This window comes from Pezoporus flaviventris, unplaced genomic scaffold (assembly GCF_033815535.1).
Source record: "Pezoporus flaviventris isolate CSIRO_AGI_PZ_B2104156 unplaced genomic scaffold, CSIRO_AGI_Pfla_v1 ptg000036l, whole genome shotgun sequence".
Lineage (NCBI taxonomy): Eukaryota > Metazoa > Chordata > Aves > Psittaciformes > Psittacidae > Pezoporus > Pezoporus flaviventris.
In genome coordinates, this window is record NW_026892584.1 from 6,531,125 (window position 1) to 6,553,049 (window position 21,925).

Genomic DNA, 21,925 nt, shown 5'->3' on the forward strand with positions numbered 1-21,925 from the left:
CGTCCTTCCAACAGATGCCAGGGTGGTTGAAGTCACCCATGAGAACAAGGGCCTGCAAGCGTGACGCTTTTCCTATCTGTCTATGGACTGCTTCATCCGCAGGTTCTCCTTGATCAGGCGGTCTGTAACAGATGCCCACAGTAATGTCTCCCATAGCTATATTCCCTTTAACCCTGACCCACAAACTCTCTGTGGACTGCTCACCTGTCTTGCAGATCAGCCTTCGTTCAGTTTACTGAAGCTAGAAGACCTGGTGCTTGTGCTGAAGGATTACAGTCCTTCCTAGGTTTCTTACTACTGTACTGAGGCAGGAGAGCAGGTACATCTTGTGCTGGTGCCACCAGCTGCAGCACAACTGTTACAGAAATTCTGGTTGATTTTTTTAACTCAGATGAGCAATTACCTACTGGGTATCACACTAGGTCTTTCCAGCCCTGTCTTTTAGCTTCAAAAGGTGCAATGCTAGATAAATAGAGCTAAAGATGTTTTCCTTTTCATGTAAATTCTTGCAAGTTTTGTCTCTCTGGGCGGATATCAGAGGACAGTATTAAGGTGTATATGTAGAGACACGAGCATATAATTTATTACTTCTTTAGCAAGATGTCCTGGGTTCAGCAGTAGCAGTCATTTTTCTCCTTCTTGGTAGCTGGTGCAGTGCAGTGTTTTGACTTTCAGCTCGGGAACAGAGCTGATAGTGATGTTTTGGTTTGGCCAAGGACTTTGTGAGCCTCATGCTCTGCCAGGGAGGAGGGGAAGCCAGGAGGAAGCAGAGACAGGACACCTGACCCAAACTGACCAAAGAGGTATTCCATACCACAGCACGTCATGCCCAGGATGTAACTGGGAGTTAGCCGGAAGGGCTGGGAGACTGCAGGGTTGGAGGAGGTATCGGTCGGAGCTTGGTCGGGCTTGGGGGGCGAGTTATCGGTTGGCTGGTGCTGAGGTGTTGTATTCTCTTCCCTTGTTATTTCCTTTATCATTATTATCATTGGTGGTAGCAGTAGTGATTTGTGTTATACCTTAGTTACTAAACTGTTCTTATCTCAACCCGTGGGAGTTGCATTCTTTTCAATTCTCCTCTCCATCCCTCCGAGAGCAGGGGGAGGGCAAGAAAGGGGGGGTAAGTGAGCAAACGAGTTACCTGACTGGGTTTAAACCACGACAGTTCTTTTTGGCACCCAACGTGGGGCTCGAAGGGTTGAGATAACGACAGATCTGACCGGACTAATAGTCACTCATCACAATGACGATTTATTGGCTCTCAGAGTTGTTTCTCTTGATCTCACAGCTTCAGACCGTTGTAACTTACTTAGAGCCGGTATTTGCTGTGTTAGTGTTTATCAAGTGTGGGGCTTGGGCTAAGGTTCTTGTCTCACTGTGCTTTATAGCAACGGCTTGTAATACGGGCGGGCTCCAGCAGCAGGGCGGGACGGACGTGGCCGTGGACTTGTACCTGGGCGTCCGGCTGCTCTTCACCGTCCTGGCCCTCACCCTACCCTCCATCTTCGTGAGGCTGCGGGGAGCCGAGGGGGAGCGGCCCCGGGAGCCGGCGGCAGCCGAAGCGGCTCAGGAGAGCGGCCCCAGGGACCAAGCGGCGGCGGGAGCGGGGCCGGAGGCCGCGCGGGGACGGCTGCCGGTGGAGGAGGTCGGGGCGGTCGAGGAGCAGAAGGAAGCGGCTGCCGAGCAGACGGAGAAGGCGGTGGAGGAGCCGAGCCCCGCGGCCGAGCCGAGCCCGGTGGCCGAGCCCAGCCCCGCGGAGGAGCCGAGCCCCGCGACGGCCGAGAGCATTCCCCGGAAGCCGCCCGCCGAGCCCCAGGAGGATGCAGGAGACCACGCAGCACTTCCCAGCAAGGCAGAGGAGGAAGAGCTGGACTCAGGAAAAGAGAAGCTGGTGGTGGGAGAGCCGGCAAGCACAGCAGCTACACCAGCCCCAGTGACAAGTACAGCAGCATCAACTGAGAGTTCTGAGGGTTTTGAACGGCCTTTGGGTACCCTTGGGACCTGCCTGCTGATTGTGATGGGGATCAGCATGTTGGCACACACACAGACTGTGTTCTACCCACAACCATTTTGTCTGATCTCAGAAGTTAAGCAGAGTCAGGTTTGGGTCTTGTCTGGGGTTAGACAAGGATGTAGGAGGACCAGGAGATTTTCCCCAAGCCTGGACAGTCATGAGTGGCAGGGTGGTGTGACAGTATGGGCAAGTATCTAGTCCACTGGGCCCCTCCAGTGCTTTGGAAGCGTCAGAGATGGAAGGCAGCTGTATGGAGTCCCCAGCAACAAGCTGCAGAAACTGCTTAAGGGGACAGTGAATTATTTTAAGCCTGGTGGGCCCATGGCACTTCAGGCCATCAGAGCAGAGATGCAACACAGAGATGGACTCATGATCGAGGGGTGGACTTAGCAATGGACACTATTGCCCAGATTATTCACGAGTGTGAACACTGCACACAGTCTCTCCTGCTCTGGAAGACTGTTACAAGAGATGGAGCCTGACATGGACCAGATGGACTCAGCAGCTTTATAGGGACTGGTCCATGCACTAAGATAAGAGTGCACTGAGATAAGAGTGATGGTATATTGAAAATGTGGGATCTGAGCATGATGTGAATGGTATGGAATAAGGGGTGGATAATGTCCTGGGTTCAGCAGTAGCAGTCATTTTTCTCCTTCTTGGTAGCTGGTGCAGTGCAGTGTTTTGACTTTCAGCTCGGGAACAGAGCTGATAGTGATGTTTTGGTTTGGCCAAGGACTTTGTGAGCCTCATGCTCTGCCAGGGAGGAGGGGAAGCCAGGAGGAAGCAGAGACAGGACACCTGACCCAAACTGACCAAAGAGGTATTCCATACCACAGCACGTCATGCCCAGGATGTAACTGGGAGTTAGCCGGAAGGGCTGGGAGACTGCAGGGTTGGAGGAGGTATCGGTCGGAGTGTGGTCGGGCTTGGGGGGCGAGTTATCGGTCGGCTGGTGCTGAGGTGTTGTATTCTCTTCCCTTGTTATTTCCTTTATCATTATTATCATTGGTGGTAGCAGTAGTGATTTGTGTTATACCTTAGTTACTAAACTGTTCTTATCTCAACCCGTGGGAGTTGCATTCTTTTCAATTCTCCTCTCCATCCCTCCGAGAGCAGGGGGAGGGCAAGAAAGGGGGGGTAAGTGAGCGAACGAGTTACCTGACTGGGTTTAAACCACGACACAAGACCATGAACCTTTAGCAAGGATATCAGAAAGCCAGCATAATGAGCTGCAACAAAGGAGGAGAACTGGTTATTACAATAATATAGTTTTATTTTGGGTGGAAACAGACTGTTTCTATCATTCTCTAAACTAGTCAAAGAGCAATAAATGAATTTGTTACCAAAAATCAGAAAATCCAAAATATTTGATCAAGTCTAGTTTGTTTTCTCTTATTGGGAACCTGCTAAGTGAACACCCAGAACAACATACATGCATAGTAGGCTTCCGTGCAGTTTGAATTCCAGCTATATGTTATTTGTCCAGTACCCAGGGTGCCACACAGAATTTAAGGAACATATTACAATTAATTATATCATGTTGGAATAAATAATTTCCTAAATATACACTCTGTCATGGTGGCCGCTGATAAGGAATTTAATTCAAAACTCAGCTCTTGGCTTCTGAAAAATCAGCTTTAACTAAATGGTCGCAGTCATTACACGTTGTAAAGCCTCTATATTTCACACTTCATTTTCTAGCCAAATGGATGACAGCCCACTTCAAAGCGAAAGTAGTAAACCTGTGGTCAGAGTGTTCACCTGAACAGCATGCTCTCCCTGGATCCCATGTCTGGCAGTTGCACACATTTTGAATTCCTGCAGTCTTGCAATTTAATTGGTCAAAAATCAAAGGATGTCCAGTTGAACTGTACACCCTTATAACAGGGTCAGAGATTGGGAGATATTGTTTGATGCTCCACCTTTCCTGACATTTCACTGTTGCACAAAAATGGGAAAGATGTTTCAGTGAGCTTCCCAGAATAAAAATATTAACCCTAAGTGTTCCAAAGTTGTGAATGTGATGTTTATATGGAAGAGAGTTTTAGAGATCTACTTGTATACATACTAGAGGCTATACTACAAGAAGAGAAGATAAATTTGTACCTTGTCGTAGTCTGTAACATCAACCCAAGTACTCAGATCCTCACTGAGCCCATGTGAATGCTGTCAGAGTGTCCGGTAGGGCTTTGTCATGGAATACAATATGGTAAGCATACAGATATTTCAAACTCTAGTGGCAGGATCTACATGACCCTCAACATTTCATGACCAGTTATTTTCTTTGCTGCACACACCTCCATAGGAAGTGGTCTCTGAGTACTTCCTTTGATTTTATTTTCTTTTTAATATATATGTCTTTTTATGTTGAGATTTTTGAGGGAAATACTCAAGTATGGAAGGTAGGAAGTGTTCGAAAGAAGACTGAAAATAGTGTTAGTATGAATCTGAATGGAAAATTAAGGTTTGTTACTGCCAGAAGGATTACTACCTAATTACTTTGGACAGTTTGTGTAAGTCACATCTGTTAAAACAGAAGCATACCTGTGCTGGTATACACGGGCAAAGTGAAGTTGGTGTAGCTGAAGACAGGGGTTCCCAACTCTCTCCTCCTTGCTCTCTTTTTTTTCCATGCTTACTCCCTTGAGCAGTGGCAGTGCCACAGCTAGTCTAGAGTGAGCAAAAGGCAGTCATCAAGTCATGCTGAGGTTTAAATGAACACTGAGTTTTGCCCCACCTTCCTGCTGCTTTTACTGATCCTATCTACTGAGAGGGAATGCAGTAGGAGATTTTTGTCGGTGGTGATATTGTAATCAAGGCTGTGCTGTCTGGGGCCACAGTGTCTAAGTTATGGTGTGTGTGATCAGTAAATAGTGAATTGGCAGGAGAACTGAGAGCTGAAACTTTGTGGCAGTTGGCTGTGTACTGCTGTTTCACCAAATGTCCCATTTCACAGTATGGTGTTGGCCTGCCTTCATTTCAGTTGGTACAGTATTTGTGTCAACACACATAGTGTACAGCTCATAGTAAGGAAAATGCTGTATTGCTGTGGGAACTATGTATAATGGCTATATAAATTGAATTTCAATGGGGACAAAAAATCTCTATTCATTTCTACATTTATTAGGGTTTTTTTTCTTTTCCTGAATCAAACCCGCATTTTGGAGCTGTGTCACAACTGGTAACAGCGTTCTCTGTGGGCCTTAATGTCATGTGCAAGTAAAAAGGACACTGTCACTGTTTATCTGGCCAGAGATTGATAGTTCAATACCTTTGGACTTGGCTAGGCAGGGAGGATGCAGGAATTTTTAAACTGTTTCCGTCACAGAACTGATTTGAGCTGGTTATTGGTAACACTGATCATATGTAAATGCCTGCTTTTAAAATCACTTGTGTTCACAGAGGAACCGTCTGCTTCCCTTTCTGAAAAAACAATTAAAAAAAACCCAAACACCCAAGAAGAGGAGAATCATCCAGGTAATCAGGGGAAGATGGTTATGCTAGAAATTATAAATACTGAAGACTCTTAGTCATTGCTCATACCAAAAGCAGTAACAGACATTGTTTTTTGAGTATGTACAGGAACTGGCCACTCAATTACTTTTCTACTCATATTTATAGTCCCTCTCCTTTACTCCTTGTTCAGACTGTTCATGAAAAATCTGAAGGGTTACACAGTAGCAGGTGCTGGATATTCCTTTATTTCTTTATTTTTCAGGTCTGTGCCCAGTGCTTGGTCCTTCTGAATTTATAACCATGCTGCTTAGTATAGCTTTCACATATCTAACCAACCACGGGGTGGGGAGTGCATTCCTCTCATGCTCTTCCCCTTTCTACTAGCTCCCCATTTCACAAACAGGTACTGAAACCTAGCTTGGCACAATATCATTATTCTGTAGCAGGTGTCAGTTGGGAGTTTTTATATTTGAGGATCCCTTGACCTTTCTTCTGGGCACACGTATGGTGTGTTAATGATGAACAATGTCCACACATCAGCACTAATTCAAACTTGAGCTCTTCCAGAGTTTGAAATATGCATGGGTAAAGTCTGTGCAGATGGTCCTGAATTTTAATATATAAAAGTCCCAGTAAAACCAAGTTAACTTTAAAAATTCTGCAATAAATCACAAAAAGCTGAATATGATCCTCTGGATATCTTAATTAGATGAATTTCTTTCACTTAATCAGACATTCAAAGTCAAAGGGACAAAAGACACTGCCTTTCTTAGACGCTAAGGCCTGAATAATGTCTCAGTGGTCAGAAGAGTTGATTAAATTACTTACTGTCGCTCACATTTATATTTTATTGTATTCTTTTTCTGAATAATAACTTGAACATCAGTGTTTCCATTTTTTTCATCAGTCACAATCAAGAATATTTCCAACAGCTTTATTTTTGGGTTTCTTGCTGCCACACAAGGATTTGGCATCATGTACTTCTACGTAAAAATATTTAAGGATTGGTTAGTTTGCAAGCTGAACTTTGAAGACAGGAAATAGCAGAATCAAGCTTATCCACATAAGTCACTTTTGTAGGTATCTCTGGTAGGAATTACCGGTAGTAAGAAGGGCAGATGTGAGGACATGGGGTGTCCTCTGGGCATTGGATCCACTGTGTGTTGTTCAGAGCTCAGACCCATGAGTGCCCAAGCTTACTCAGAGCACAATGGAGGCCTTTGGACTTAAGCAACCGGACACCCAAGGACTCCTATTTAGCACATGGAGGTGGCACTTTTAAGAAACTTCATGTATGTCTAAATTAAGAGGAATTTAATAAGTGTCTGTCTGTTTCAGGCTTATCTCTGAGCTGAATTCCCATGCTGCTTCTCCAGATCTTCCAAATGTTCAATATTGTTTTAAAAAAGAAGTTTGTGCTGGCAATCTCTGCAGATTTTTCTGGCCTTACTGAAAACAGCTGTGACATTTTTGCTGAAGTGGGATGTCTTCTGGTTTGTGTTTTATTTTGTTGAGATTTTTTGTTTGGTTTTGCTTTTTAAATTAAGCCACAGGTAGAATTGGAGAACGGAAACATCAGTTGCAGCTATAACAAAATTTTTAGAGAACAGGGAAGGGAGAGACAGAGAAAGGATTTACAGTGGGGAAGTATTAGGCAGGATTGACTGTAGGTGTCACTGTGAGCTGTGCCTGTAATTCTGAAGCTCCATTTCCCCTTTTATTCTGTGACCCCCACTTCCCAGCTTTCCTCCTTTCTGTTTCCCCCATCTCTTTTCTCTCTCTCTGACTCTCTTCCTAACACACACATGCACATGCAGAGAAGTGTTTTACAAATAATAGCTGGAAGGAACCAAGGAAATTACTGTGACCATTAGACAAGTTGGCATTGATATAAGTTAACAGATACTTAATAAAAATGCTGGTTAACTGAATAGTGTTAACTGAATAGATGTGTGATATCTTGCTTATATGAAGCCCTGGAACACAAATGATTAAAAAACCCCAACACAACAGGCAAGCTTTCTTTTGTCCGTTTGTATATGGCTACAGGTAAGAGCAGAAGGCAAACACCAGCAGACAAGATACTCTTCCAGTCTTGTCAATCTGGGTTGGGCAGAGGCAGGACTTGCTCATTTTAGGCATTACAGGCTTGGTTGCAGGCATGAGGGGTTCTGGCAGACTTTGAAACTCTTATCTTCCTGTATAGATTCCTGCAAAAACAACCTCTATCTCTTAATGCTTTCTCTTCACTAATATTTAGTTAACTTCTCAATTTATAATTTAGAATACTCTCCTTCCTATAAGATCCACTTAGAGAATACTAACTAATGACATACAGCAACCTCATTAAATACTTTTGTGCCTCAGGGTAACACACTACAATGCACCCTGCAAAGTAGCACTTAGAGGCTGTTTGAACATATTCTGTCACCTTGCAATCTTTTCTAGCGTAGCCCTGGGAATGCGCAGGGAGATAACATGCAGAGGAATAGAACAAAGTCTGCTGGAGTCGCACTCTCCTTAACGTGATGAATTATCAAGATGCTGTATGTTTCCTGGTGAGGTCCCAAACAGATGAACTTCTGTAAATGAGCAAATTTAAATGCCTTCTTATCATACATAGGCAGAATGCTCTTTTCATGGTGTTACTAAGAGTCCGATGTTACTTTTAAGTGACTGTGCAGTGATCAGTACTTCAGCCCTAATTAGTAAAAGTAGTAAGAGCCTTAGATTTAAATCATAAACAGAAAAATGGGTCATGTAATATTTAATTTACCTTCCTGCCAACCCTAAATTATTCCTTGATGGGTATATTCTGTTTTCTTGTATCAATTTAAATTTTCTAAGCAACAGCTTCCAGGACTTCATGCTTTTTCCTTTTAAGTTTACTTTTTTTTAGTGGGATTCAGCAGGATGCTCCTGAAGGACAAGTGCAATTTTTAAAGCTGCTTTGTAGAACTCCATTTTTTTTTGATACAGGCTCCTCTGACAATGCTGAATCTCAAATTTTTGTAGCATCCTGTAGAAAGGATGTGGAAGGCAATCTGCAAAGTACAGATTCTCCTGGCAAATCTTGCTGGTTGCTAGATGCAACTTCTGAACCATCTTTCCTTGATTTTCACCCTTGCCTGATAGCTGCATCACGTACTGTATGTTCAATATGATGATGACTCCGAGATGCACCCTGTCACTAATCTAGTTGCTTGTGGCTGCTGTGATTATCCGCCATCTCTATCAAATTACTCCTGGACAATGTCATCGATGTAGTCTCACCTCTGAATGGAACAGGAGCAGTCTTTTTTTCTTTTTTTTTTTTTTAATCGGGATTAAGAAGTCAGATCTGATGACACTTCACACAAGTATAGTTGTTTGAAAACATACTGTCCTTTCAATCACAGTAAGTGACAGTGTGCACAGTGTGCACTCTGCTGATGCCATGGCTGCCTTTGATGCCTGCTCTGACATGCTTTAAGATAAATAGTTCAGAGAAAAATTCTTCAGAGTAGCAAACTACTTTTGCCAAATGGTTAGCTCTATGTAGTTCCTTTCCTCCCCCTTTTTCTTTTAAAAGGAAAATATAACAGGTATTAAATTGGGTGAGAATTGAGTAGCTCCTTTCTAGGATGAATTTTTTTTTACTGGGGACAGGCTTAAATTCATGTGTATTTAGAGCAAAGGAGTGGGTGTGAGGAAATGTCTAAGCTCTGTGCTCCCATCTCTTTGCCCAGTTTCTCTCTCATCTCTCTCATGGGTATTATAGAGGCTTGAGTGTGAGTTTGGGATTTTTTAGTAGGTGGGAGACAGCTAGTGGCAAAACAATCTGCAGAGCTGGGCAAACTACATGATTGCATCTCCTTAACTTCTTCTCTTGTGTTGTCTTTTGGGCAGTGAGACGGGGAGATAAGCTTTACAGGCTGTACAACAAGGAAGAAATGCCAGTGCTTGGCTGTGGTAGACCTTGTAAGAGTGTTTCCTTTGAATATGAAGCTCCCTGCCAGGTGAGGCACCACAGGGGCTGGGCACCATGGGCCCCACCCAGCAAGAGGCAGGTGCAGGGCAGGGGTAGAGCAGCAGGAAGCAGCGGGGATCAGTCAGGTTACATGACAGACTGGTCGAGGAGTGGGAGAGACATGAGAGAGGGACCAGCAGTGTGTGTCTTGTGTGTGAGGAAGGAAGGACAGCACACAAGGTGTGGTATGGGTCTGTAGAGGAGGAACATTGATTTAAGCCAACTTTTCAACATCCCAGATTCAATGACATTGTCCCAGGTGACGGTGGTTTCTCACGCACTGCCTGTGTCATATAGTAAGATGGCCTGCGGTCATTCCTACTTCTTCACTGGCCTATGTGGTCATTGCAACAGAGACTGTAGGGTGACCAGAGTGGATCCTGTACCAACCTGTGGCAGGTGCCAAAGGCCAGGGCTTTGTTCGCTCTGCCTGTTCTGAGTGTTCACTGCTGGGGCTGTGGGACAGAGGAAAGATCCTTTCCAGGAGCTGCAAGTCCTAAATTTCTGGGAAAGAGCTATCAGCTATCATGTATTGTAGGAGAGACATAAAGGTGTAGAAGATCTTTCTCTGCAGGTCTGGTGAAGTGTTGTATGGCTTTTGTAGCCCCTATTTGCTCTTGCAGGGGAGTTCAGGGGTGAGGAATGTTTCCACTAGGGGAAATAGAGAGGAAGAATCTTACTGGAAAATGTTCTTATTCATAGCAGAAATTTTCAGTAAGTATTTTTTCTTTTTTTTTTTTCTATAGCATTTTCTGGTGCTGAGCACAAGTAATGCAGCATTTAAATTCTCTTCATATCAGATGATTCACTGAAGGTCAGGTCTCCTGAAGTAGTATTTTCTTATCTGCACCTAATCAATCATGTCATATGTAAAAAGTAGAAGCAGTTGTATCCGTGCTGTAGGAATATTAGACCAATCAAAATAAACTAATCACATATTAGAAATTATTTTCAAGTGATACTGCAAAAAATACACACAAGCGACCGAATCACACAGATAAAATAATGATCATCAGTCATTAGAATGGAGATAGTTGCAGGGTTTTTTATTCTTCTAGGATATTTAACTGGCTGGCTTCTAATATTTCTTTTAATGTTTGCTTTTGCCTGGCAGGAATGTGATAAAATTATGCAAAGCTATGATTCACATAGAACAAATACAGATTGCAAACTATATAGTGTTATCCTGGACTGCTGTTCATAAAGCAATGAATATGCCTGTTAACTGATGTTTTTTTGCAGCCAGGTTTATATCTGGATGGATGGCCTTTGCTTTTCTTAATTATTATTTTACATAAGCAAATAATTTACCTTTATAATCACAAGCAATCATCAAGAAAGACCCTTGGTAGGTGGTTGGCATATTGTACTGTTCATATTCAGTAAATAGCCTTTATTCTGTTTTGGGTATGGTTTCTAGGCCTTATACATTGCTCTGCACAGAAATAACATGAATCAAATCAAGGCAAATTATCTCATTTTTTTATATATGCATTTTCATAAAATCACAGGCTGTTCTGGTTGCTGATACAGGCCTGTTGGGTAAATGGCCTAATGGTTCCGATGCAGCCCCTACTGAAGGCTGACTGAAGAAATCAGACTCTTCTCACCAGAGCAAACAATTGTCAGCCTTATGCAGTCTTAGGACTTGGAGAAAATCTGGTAGTTTCTCAGTCGGTGTGCCCAGAAGGGTATCGTATCCAAGTGGGCAGTTTGCTCAGCCATAGGCAGTTAAGCAGAAGCATGTGAAAAGGCTTGCTCAGTTTCTTCACTATTTGAGTCCTTCTGAGTGTCTTAAGGGTCAGACTCTGTTTTAAAGCACTTACAGTAGAATGGCAGTGACTGAATTGCTGACAGCATAGCATGCAGTCTTGCTCAAGAAGTGTAGCGTTAGTCTAGAGATGACATGGGGTAGTTCAGAGACACCTGAGCTGTTTCAGCAATAACACTGAACTTTCAGGCTTCAGCTCTTTCTGATACAGCTGCTTGTTTCACAAACAGGTGTCTAAAATGCGGTGGAAGTCACTTCTGCTGTAGACTGAGCAGAAGTCTCCTGATTTTCAGTGTAATGGTACAGTATCAAATAACAGTGTTCATGTTACTGTCACTTAGGAATTGCAACTTGGGAGCCTCTGATCTTTGGAAATGAGAAGACCTGTGCCTTGGGGAAGCTTGGAAAGAAACCTGCTGGAGGGTGCCCTTTGTTTCACTGTGTTTTCCCTCTTTGACTAGTTATGCAGTTGCTAAGACAGGTAGCAGAGGGACTAATTCTGCTCTCTGTGTTACAGGATTTTCCCAGTTCTTTTGCAGCTCAGGAAATGCATCATTTTTTCCAGTGAATACATAGAAATGCCACAAACTCCATTATTTCTGCAGAATCTGCTGCTGCTCTGCATTTCTGCATAAGGGTGAATATAATAGCCATGTGACATGTTGAAAAGAATAATTATACCCAGAGGGGTTGGTAATTTATGTTGGGTAGCAGGTGGTATCATTTCCTGGTTAGTCTGTATCCTAACTTGTTATTATCTATGACCATCAGCAGCTAGAGTGACACCTACAGAGGAGACTTCAGAGCTCGCAACAGGAGCCAGAGTTGTTCCATTTGACTGTAGGTCGAAGGAATTCCTACCATCCTTCACACTGAGTGTAACATAACCTTTGATAGCATAGCAGCCAAAGCAAGGCATGACTCATGTCATTGACTTTCCCCTCCTGTACATGACATTATAACAGGTTGTATTTGACAGAGAATGAGCTTCTACTTACTTTTGACCACTACCATTATGTCCCTGACTGAGTCATATATAGCATACCATCTAAATAGCTACTTGTCCCTAAGGAAATATTTTTTTGCCACAATATTTCTTTTTTGGCAAATTTACTTCATTGCTTGTTTCTGAGACAAGCACCCCATTGTTTTGGGAGCTGTACACACACATAATTAGGGACAGAGTCTTGCTTTGAGAAGCATTTGCCCTTCAAATAAGAGAGAGAGAGGAAAATGTTTCTTCCGTTTTGCAAATGGAAAATGGATGTGATGAAGTGGTGAGATCTGGGACAGAGCAAGAAGTTGATCAAGTTCTTGGAAGAGCCAAATATAATAGCCTTAATCTTACTAAGCCTGTTCTGTTGCCTTAGTTTCTTTAAAGTTCTTCCTGCACTGTTGCATTCCATATGTAATTCATCACTGTCCTAAAGCTGTAGTACAATCTCCTCTGTCTTGTGAATCTCTCTCTGGACTCCTGAGCACATAATGAAAATCTAGATCCATAGTTGTCTTTGATCTTTGGGGTTTTGTCAGCTCCTCCCGTTTGCAGTTTTAGCTTTCTCACCTCATTTCTTCCAATTCTTCAATGCCTCCCTAATCCTTAGATTCTTACTTTTTCCCTCTTCCTTCCTTACCAGCTCTGGTAGTACTGAGTTTTTTGTCCTAACTGATGTCATTAACTTGTTTTATCTCTTTTCAGATCTCATCTACTTTCTCTTTCCTCTATGTTCTTCGGTTAATTTTTAAAAAGCATTTTTCTGAACTGCCTCAAAATGTAGCCACTCTTTATGTCATTCACTTAGTGTTTCAAGTAAGAATCTCAGCATCTGAGCTCCTGCAGGTTTGTTCTAATCCTCTTTACTTATCTAGAATCAAACAGTAGCATTTTCTTGGTCCATCTATGTGATCCTGAATTGAAGGTTTTTACAGTAAATATCTTTCTGCTCTCTGTGGTTTCTGTGCTGCATTTATCTGCTGTGTACGGACATCCAAGCTAGCACAAAACAAGTGTACTTTCTTGGTACTGGAGTTCTGCCTAGCACCACATATACATGGGTGTAGTGCCTAAATTATTTTGTAGGTGAGATTGTGGATTCTTTATGTAGCTGTAAAAGTTTTATCCTACACTTGGATTCTTGATATTTGCCTTTTGTAGCTGATACTCAAGGTGGTCTTTCTTCTAATCCATGGGCTGGAAATATTGCTGAATGCGTTCAATATTTCATAGGCTTTTTGAGGATTATATTTTTTTTTAGAAGGTTTTTCTTTCTTAGATTTTTTTTTTTTTTGAGAAACCACAGAAAGAGTGATTACAGATAATAGCAAAGAGTTCATGGTGACTGTTATGGGTATCTTTACTTTTTTTCCTTTGCAACTAGAAGATAACATTACCAGAGCATTCACAGTATTCCTCAGTGTCATCCTTTCTGTTGGTGTTAATTAATTGCTGACACATTAGTGGTTGTTATATACTTATACTGAGTCCTACATCCTGAATGCTCTGAAAGTATTTTTACAAAGAGTGATCTAGGACAAGAAATGAAGAACACTAATAATTCCCTAGGAGTACAAGAAAAGTAGTGGCCAGGGGAAATGTATTCACCGTCAGGAAGACAGTCAGGATGGCGAGATTCACATCCCACTCTTAAAAATAGTGCTGTAGTGTTACTAATGTTCATGTGCATTCAGGAGCTTTTAATGCTATATGCCACTGTGTAGATCCAAGTGGGCAATTCATGTCTGGTCATTGCCTGGTTCACCATGTGAGGATGAGATGTATCATAGAATCATAGAATAGTTAGGGTTGGAAAGGACCTTAAGATCATCAAGTTCTAACCCCCCTGCCATGGGCAGGGACACCTCACACTAAACCATATCACCCAAGGCCTCGTCCAACCTGGCCTTGAACACTGCCAGGGGTGGAGCATTCACAACCTCCCTGGGCAACCCATTCCAGTGCCTCACCACCCTAACAAGAAAGAATTTCCTCCTTATATCCAATCTAAACTTCCCCTGTTTAAGTTTTAACCCCTTTTATTCCTTGTCCTATCGCTACAGTCCCTAATGAAGAGTCCCTCCCCAGCATCCTTTTAGGCCCCCTTCAGATACTGGAAGGCTGCTATGAGGTCTCCACGCAGCCTTCTCTTCTCCAGGCTGAACAGCCCCAACTTTCTCAGCCTGTCTTCATATGGGAGGTGCTCCAGTCCCCTGATCATCCTCGTGGCCCTTCTCTGGACTTGTTCCAACAGTTCCATGTCCTTTTTATGTTGATGACACCAGAACTGCACACAATACTCCAGGTGAGGTCTCACAAGAGCAGAGTAGAGGGGCAGGATCACCTCCTTCGACCTGCTGGTCATGCTCCTTTTGATGCAGCCCAGGATACGGTTGGCTTTCTGGGCTGGGAGCACACACTGAAGCTGGCTCATGTTCATTTTCTCATCAACCAACACCCCCAAGTCCTTCTCCTCAGGGCTGCTCTGAATCTCTTCTCCTCCCAACCTGTAGCTCTTCCTGGGATTGCTCCAACCCAGGTGTAGGACCTTGCACTTGGCATGGTTAAACTTCATAAGGTTGGCATCAGCCCACCTCACAAGCCTGTCAAGGTCCCTCTGGATGGCATTCCTTCCCTCCAGCGTATCAACCGAACCACACAGCTTGGTGTCATCGGCAAATTTGCTGAGGGCGCACTCAATCCCACTGTCCATGTCAGCGACAAAGATGTTGAACAAGATTGGTCCCAACACCGATCCCTGAGGGACACCACTCGTTACTGGTCTCCAGCTGGACATTGAGACATTGACCACAACTCTTTGTGTGTGTCCATCCAGCCAGTTCTTTATCCACCGAGTGGTCCATCCATCAAATTGATGTCTTTCCAGTTTAGTATCATGTGGATGTTCCCATACCTCTTCAGTTGTGCTGTAGGAAAAGGAATGCTTTTATGTGAACTAGCAAAGAGGAGAAAGGGGATGTTATTTGTGGTCAGACCTTATCCTGGAGAGTAGTATTGAATTGCCTTTTCATTTAGTACAGTTTCTTGTGGGAGATACTGCTCTTCCAGACTGAGAGGTTAAGGAGGCTTGAATGGGCATTGGGATATGTTTGACAGGCACAAAAGGTTTGTGTGTAAAACATGCTGAGGCTGTATGTTTGAGAAGTATCATTCACACACAGAAAATCTGGGATATCCTACAGGAAGAGCTGGACCATCTTTGGGACAGGAAAATTAGAAATGGGATTATATTTGTATGAAATACACAAAGTCAAGTGACATTTAATTTTTTTTCTATATGCTTATTGATTGGCAATGCCGAAGAAAAAAGAAATGCATAGGTATTTCACAGGACACATCGTGAAATGGCCATGCAAAAGGCAAACGTGATTTTAAGATGTTTCAGATGAAACATTTCTACTGATGACAAGAACGTGTAAGTTTAATTGTACAAATCCCAGGTGTATAATTCCGAGTATTTGTGATTAAAACAGAAAGCAGAGATTCAAAGAGGAACCTGATTTTGATTAGGAGAATGGAAGAAGTTTCTTAGTGGAAGAAATAATGGAAAATTATTTATTTAGCTTAACAAATAAAACCCATAAAGATTTTAGTGACTAAAATCAAGGAAGAGGAAAAGTAACTAGTAATAGCAGTGGCTGTGAGTAAATGTGCACCCAAATTAGAAGACTACTTAGCCTTTAGAGGTTTCTTCAATATCTTACCCAAAGATTATGTTTTCCCAAGATGTCGCAGCAAACAGTGACCCAGTTCTGAATGTTACAAAGCGGTTATATGAGTTTGCTGCTGCTCCTGGAACCCAAGTGCAATCTCCCAGGAGAAGCAATTCATTTCTGCATTCTGGTGTCATAAGCAGTTTTAGCTTAATTGAAGGAATCCATAGTATTCCAACACGTTTTATTTTCTAGTATCTCTTTCTGTGGATTGAATAATGATCTTGAATTTTAATGTCAATTTAGGGATTTTCAAGCAAACTTCTCCCTTATGAGGTTCTCCAATTTACCAAAAGCAACTGAATGAGCCAGTCAGTTTTGTCTCATATTCTGCTTTAGTTTTCACATAAGGAGTACTAAATTCTGTACCAAAGTTAGTGAAGGCAGCCCAAGTGCTTACTGATAATACAGTTCCTCACAGAGACCTTCTGTACCCCACCTATATGAATTCAGCTGTAATCTGGTTTTCAGTTTACATTTCTTAAAATTTGATAATTCCTGGGGGAATTTATTACCTAATTCTCATTGAATTACAGTGTGAGTTGGATGAATCATTTCCTTGGACTTGTTTGAAAATCTAATATTGTTATTCTAATATTATTCATACTACTGCATGTGGTTTTGTAGCTAAAAATCTGCAATAAGTAAGTTCCTGGCATCATATTAATTACAAGAATATTTACATAGTCATTTATAAACAAAACTCATACTTGTATTAGGTTTTATAGTTTTTAGATAAGTAAGCCTGAGTATTAACAAGTTGGTCACACTGGTTTACATAACAGCTGCAGATTATACAACAGCTGTAATTTCCATAGGACTGAACTTTAAAATGAGAGAAGACAAAAAAGTTGTGTCAAAGGATACAGAAAGCTTTGAAGTTTCAGGGCCTGATTCTGTAAATTGGTCAAGAAAAGGTGAATGGCATTTATCATAAAGCAAACTAATTTTGTCTGGCTTGTCTGCAATTAATAGTTTCTTCAACATTATGGATGAGAATAGGACGTGTGTCTGTGAAGGGAATTGTATTCCTTTGACAGAAAGTAATAGATGCTTAACGTGTAAGTTTGCATATCCCTATTTTATTGTTGTGGGACTTGCCAGTTCTAGGGTCCAAGCAGCATGCTAACTAGTGGGAATGGAATGGAAAAGGAAGGTAAAAAGATAGAAAAAGATGAAATCAATAAGAAAAGGTTCAAAACATATGTCTGATGAGCTCTTTCTTGTAGGTAACATTGTCAAAGAATAAAACTGAGCTAGAGGGTAGCATGCTATCTTTCTGTCCAGTCAGTTCACTAGAAAAGGCTATATTTGATTCAAAGTCCTGTAGAGACATCTGAGAGATGCTGTTTTCCATGATGTACAAGAAATTCTGAAAATGCTAAAATACTTGCAGTGAACTAGATTATGCTGCATTCTTCTCATTAACACAGGGACTGGCAGAATTGGATGGTCTCTCAGTCTTTGACTTTTCTGGAGATTAAGGTATTTCACATCATTTGGTGTGAAAATAGTCCTAGTCTCTTCAAGGGAGGATAAAACAGTGGATAAATTACCACCATGTGTTAAGAAGCTTTGGAATAAAACCCTATTCCCTGACTGAGAATTGCTAAGAGGTATTCCAGTAGGATTAGTACAGCCCCTTGCTTCCCGTATTTGTTTTGGCTGATCAAATCCTTGTGATACTTCATGTAGTTTACAAGTATTTTGATTATCACTTAATTCACATTTTGTGATATCACCTGATAGCATTTTCAGATTGGAACAGTGCAACTACTTTGTTCTGGATTTGCAGAGAGGGTGATCAATTTTACCAATGGCAGTGGAATTCTTCCCACTGAATTTGAGGTGTTTGTGGAAGTAAACTACATGAGGTCCCCTGTCATCATTGCACAGCCCAAGGCACTTTGAGAGCAGAATTTGCATTGCCTTATAAGTACTGTTTTTGAGATTAATTACCTCTGGTGCTATTTAGAAAATGCGCTTAGATTAGACACTTAAATTTCAAAGGGCTGGAGTTAGGCAAGAAGAATCCAACAATGTCAGCTGATTCCTCTAAGACCTGTGGGATGAGGACTGGGCAGCACTCACCCCAGAGTAATGCTGGATAGATCCTTACTATATCTATCCTTTATTGAAGGAAATACATTACCCAGGCTCAGCTTGGATCATGAATAAATCCAAGTCTTCTATATTCTTGGACCCTTTTTGTTCAGTTCTACGTTCTGCACAGAACATGCTTCTCAGAGTAAAAGGTTAATGATCTGTGGGCTTGGACTGACTCAGGATCAGAGCAACAGTTTTTTCCTCAACTGCAGTGGGAGGTGAATTCAGGGCCTGTTTGAGAACCTGGCTTTACATGCAACTCAGGTTTAGATAGGGGAACATTGTATAGTGCAAGTCCTCTGTGAAATTAGGTGACTCTATGTTGAAAGAGGCAATTTTTTGATTTAAAGAAAAAATCTGATAACAGTATGTGTTTGGTTTTGGAAAACAGCATGACAATGCATATCGTTTTTATCTGTCAACAGCCATCACCTTGTCAGAGTTTGGCTGCTGTTGATTTATTACAACCTATGCGAATGTACAATTGGTAGGCTGGTCCTCAGATCTGCAGAGGAGAGACACAAATTTGGAAGCCATATGTCCCATGGTAATGCACTTAAAAGAGAGATAATCACCAAAGAGCTGAGGAGCCCTTCAACTCATTACTCTTAGGTACTCTCTTAGCCTTAAGATTTATCAGTGCTTGTAATGAAAGCATCTAAAATGAAAACAACTTATTAACTTCTCTAAAGACACCATCTTCAACTCCCCACAAATAAATCTTTTATCTCAGTCTGCGCTGCATGAGTCCCAGCTTTTTAGTCTGAAACATGGGGAAATTCACTGAGGCGTGCTTATATAGCGTTGCTTTCCCAATGCCCAGGATGACCTTGACAAGGAGAGAAGACTTTGGAGTTGGAAATTTCCTGGCAAAATAAGGCATGCAGGAAAGTATTACACTCACTTGTGGAGTTCAGGAATTATTCTTGGAGCTATTTCATTGGGGCTATTTCTGTGCCAGTACTGAAGGCATGCAAACTACTCAGGGAAGTACGGTCTCTCCTTAACATTTATGTGTCCAAGCCTTTAAAACCTTGTTATCGAGCACTGTTGTCTGGTACCAATATCTGAAAAGCACATCCTGCCAAATAGAAGGCAGAGTGGTAGTCCTAGCAGAGTTCTTCTCCAGCTAAGGTGAAGCAACATTAACATTTTAAATATTGATTTGTACTTTTAATTTGCTATTAATCACAGTGGGATTTGTAGCTTGGGTTTTATGAGGAAGTTAGGGCTTTTTAAAGGTGATGCTATTAACATGGAACTCATTCTTGGTGATGAGTACTGGCTGGTAAAGGGCAGATAAATGAAAAACTTCTGGAGACTGCAGAAGACCTCTGCATGGAAACGCTTCTGTCAGGCTTGTAACTAGGGACAGTAGGGCAGAACTAAAAAACCCATGTGTTAATTATCATTTGTCTTTTCCCTTCTAATACTCAGTCATGATCTGGAGAGAGGAGAAAAGCTGTATGTCATTAATATGAGTCTTAGAGGCTTCATAGACCAGGTGATAGACATCCTCTATTTGCCTCAGACAACTACATGTACATCTTTCTAATGTGATTAGGCCATCATACAGGGCACAGATCAATTTATTATTCTGCCTGAGAGTGCCGTGTTCCTCTTTAAAAAAATTGTTATTCCTGGAGTTGGCACTTACTTTAAAATAAATTTACCAAAGACAAAATTGTGCCTCTTGGGTCAGTAAATGACTTCCCTGTTTTTTCTTGAAGAGACAAGGTGTTTATTAAAGACCTCCTTAGTTTACTGTGTTGGGTTTTTCACTTTGAATAATTGTCCAATTAAATATAATTTGGAAGTCCATGCTAACCTACTGCTTTCATTGTACAAGTAAGAATATCTCTGAAAGATGTGCATTAATAAATCCCACTGAGCCCTATCTCCTTTAAAAAATGTCCTCTTTTGTTTAAGTTTTAGAATTTTTAACAGGGCTCTAAGTCTTACATTTGGAAATGCAGCTGTTTTCACACAAATAATTTATACAGTTCATTCTTTCAAATTCTGTAGAAAACATTTTTATCATTTATTTGCAAGTTAGCTTTATTTTTTTTTACTATTTTCAACCTATTGTTTAGGTTCAGAACATATTTTACGGTCTAAAACTTTACACATTTTATAAAAAAAGTGGTTTTGCTTTGATATAGGTAAGAACAGACGTGACATTAAATGAACGCTGAGATTGAAATTAACTGCCTACTCCTTTATATTCTGTCTGCCTTCACCTTCTAGTGAAATACAAGGAGCTGGAAAGCTTACTTGCCTTTCCTAGTCTATCAATGCACAGAGCACCTAATTAATATTGAGGTGGGTAATACAAACTTCTAAACTCTGAAGAGTTAAGAACCGTCCATACACAAGCATAAACCCTAGCCAAGTATTTTCAGTCTGTGACATCCAAAATAAAAAGGAAGTTAATGAGAACTGCTCTCTTCAATGTAACACCATCCGTGGGCAGGAGAGTGCATGCAAGTAACTGTAGAGACCTGAAGTGCATTGTTCAGTTCCAGCTGCGATGGGGAGCTGCTTAATTTCACTGAAGATTGACTGGAAAAGAAGGGAAGTGGACTTCTGTTACCCAGTAGTTTGATAATGTAATTCTTCAGGAAGGAGTCCTTACAGATAAAATAGCTTGGTTGCATTATGGAATCAAGGGGATTTGCGATAACAGGAGGCCAGAGGAAAGTGAGAGAATGCTTCAAATGAGGCAAGTTCCTTGCCTGAAAAGTTCTGCTAGATACCTTTTTCTGCCTTTCAGAACCCAAAGTGGTTGTGGCATTCTGTAGATGAAAAGCCTGGTCTTTACTGAACATTATGACAAAATATCATGCCTTCCGTTTGGGTCAAGGGGCCAGTAATTAGACACTGCTCTTATCCAAGCAGTAAAGAGCCATGCGATGTCGCAATTTTGGGGAATGGGCAATATGATAAAGAGTAGATTTTGAAAAGTATCTGTTTGGGGAGGATCTAAAGATGAGGAGAAATAGTAGTAAACTAAAAAAATCTCAAAATCAAGAGTAAGGATGCTATTTTTTTTTTTTTTAAGATACAGAAAGAAAAGGGCTAGCTATACCTACTTCACCTGCTTTGCTATGTGCTTATCTATACAGAATTACAATCATCTGTATTCTGCTTTGCAGTGATGTATTGATTGTGTTAACTGCACTTGCAGTGCAGCTAGCCACTAAGTATGCTCTTAACTTCTGCAAGAGTTCTTCCATTTTCCAGAAACACTTTTTTATGCTGATTCAGGAGAAAGCAAGCCAAACATAACCTCTCCCCCCAAAAAACAAACAATCAAACAAACAAACAAACCCTGGGTGGAAGGATTGGGTTAAATGATGCCCTGATTCCTTTTGGAAAAATGGGAGAATGGCACTTCTGAAACAAAATGCTTTCCTGGCTCCTTAGTTGTCTGCCTGATAGACATGAGCAGCAAAGGCACCCCTTAAAAAAATCCATATCAAACAGCACCTGCAAGGTTTTCATACACACGTGCAGTGCTTTGTATCCCAAAGGCTTGGTTGCCTGCTGGGGAAGAAAAAGTGGAAGCCAGAAGTTTGCTGAAATTGTGCCATTTTGTGAAATAGTACTGTGTTGATAGATCAGAAAATTCAGATCATTTTTTATTAATATTTTCCAGCCAGTTCTTATTTGCTCTCTCTCTCTCTCATGAGAGAGCACAGAATGCAGTGTTCAGTTCATGCCACGGCAATTCAGTTAATCACTGAAACCAGCCATTTTTTCTGTCTTCCTCATAAGCACCTACATCACAGATGTTTAGCTAGGCGATGATAGTCTGAGGTTTGCAAGAGTATATAAG

The 21,925-nt window shown here is 41.6% G+C and overlaps 1 protein-coding gene and 1 long non-coding RNA gene across 2 annotated transcripts in view; both read left to right on the forward strand.

Moving 5' to 3' along the window:
- Positions 1 to 21,925, forward strand: part of LOC133274742 (uncharacterized) — a 236,679-nt gene that overhangs the window by 98,401 nt on the left and 116,353 nt on the right. The gene's annotated exons all lie outside the window — the stretch shown is intronic.
- The window catches only part of LOC133274741 (putative uncharacterized protein DDB_G0290521), a 51,623-nt gene continuing 31,509 nt past the window's right edge, over positions 1,812 to 21,925 (forward strand). The window contains exon 1 of the mRNA XM_061464289.1: positions 1,812 to 1,961. The gene's annotated coding sequence lies outside the window, so the exon portion shown is untranslated. The remainder of the gene's footprint in view (positions 1,962 to 21,925) is intronic.